Source organism: Chrysemys picta, chromosome 20, assembly GCF_011386835.1.
Source record: "Chrysemys picta bellii isolate R12L10 chromosome 20, ASM1138683v2, whole genome shotgun sequence".
In the NCBI taxonomy this organism is placed as follows: domain Eukaryota; kingdom Metazoa; phylum Chordata; order Testudines; family Emydidae; genus Chrysemys; species Chrysemys picta.
Genome location: NC_088810.1, coordinates 8,724,715 through 8,726,288, shown reverse-complemented (window position 1 = coordinate 8,726,288; position 1,574 = coordinate 8,724,715).

Sequence of the window (1,574 nt, the reverse complement as noted above, 5' to 3'; positions counted from 1 at the left end):
CCACAGCCTGCTGCCATCCCAGCCCTGGGGTCCCCCCAGCTCTGCCGGTACCCCCTCACCTACAGCCTGCTGCCATCCCAGCCCTGCTGCCCCCCAGCTCTGCCGGTACCCCTCACCTGCAGCCTGCTGCCATCCCAGCCCTGGGCTCCCCCCCCAGGTCTGCCGGTACCCCTCACCCGCAGCCTGCTGCCATTCCAGCCCTGGGCTCCCCCCCAGCTCTGCCGGTACCCCTCACCCGCAGCCTGCTGCCAGCCCAGCTCTGGGATCCCCCCAGCACTGCCGGTACCCCTCACCCGCAGCCTGCTGCCATCCCAGCCCTGCTGCCCCCCAGCTCTGCCAGTACCCCTCACCCGCAGCCTGCTGCCATCCCAGCCCTGGGCTCCCCCCAGCTCTGCCGGTACCCCTCACCCGCAGCCTGCTGCCATCCCAGCCCTGGGCTCCCCCCAGCTCTGCCGGTACCCCCTCACCCACAGCCTGCTGCCATCCCAGCCCTGGGCTCCCCCCCCCCCCCCGTTCTGCCGGTACCCCTCACCCGCAGCCTGCTGCCATCCCAGCCCTGGGGCTCCCCCCCATCTCTGCCGGTACCCCTCACCTGCAGCCTGCTGCCATCCCAGCCTTGGTCTCCCCCCAGCTCTGCCGGTACCCCCTCACCCGCAGCCTGCTGCCAGCCCAGCCCTGCTGCCCCCCAGCTCTGCCGGTACCCCTCACCCACAGCCTGCTGCCATCCCAGCCCTGGGCTCCCCCCAGCTCTGCCGGTACCCCTCATCCGCAGCCTGCTGCCATCCCAGCCCTGGTCTCCCCCCCCCCCCCGTTCTGCCGGTACCCCTCACCCGCAGCCTGCTGCCATCCCAGCCCTGGGCTCCCCCCAGCTCTGCTGGTACCCCTCACTCCTGACCTGACCTGCAGCCCCCCCCTGTCCCCTCCCTGGCTCCAGGTTACCGGTGCATGGTCTGTGGTCGTGGACAGGCCATTCCAAGGCGCCGTGGGGCAGGGGCTGGGCCAGCTAGAGAAGCTGCCCCAAGAATCGTGCGCTGGGGGCGGGTCCTGTCCCAATAACTGGCTCGGGTTTTGGTGGGATCCCGGACTGTGGCTGAGCTGATGCTGTGTGTGTGTGTGTGTGTGTGTGTGCTTGTGTGTGTGTGTGGTGGGGGTGGGACCCTGATCCCTGGGAGGTGCATGAGCAGACACAAAGCAGGTTTGAGCCCCTCCAGCAGGGGGCAGCAGGACACATGGCACACACACACACACACACAAACTTTGTTAGGTCTCAGCTCCCATGTTGCTAGTCCTTGACCCAGCAGAGGGGTCCATGTGCCCCAGGCCCTGGCGCTGCCCCTGTGACCCCCCAACACGAACGCCCATGCCCCATTGCACATGAGGACTGTCTCCCTCCTTCTGGCCAGTGGGGGGCAGTATCCCCTTGAGATTTTACCCACGATCCCCCAGAGCTCTTGGCCCAGCCCTGCTCAGGCTAGGGACAGCCAAAGGCCTCTCTGGGTTAGGCTGAAATGAATGCAGATATACAAATGAGCCCAGGTAGTGATTTGCATACATTTATATCCCCCGCCCCCCAT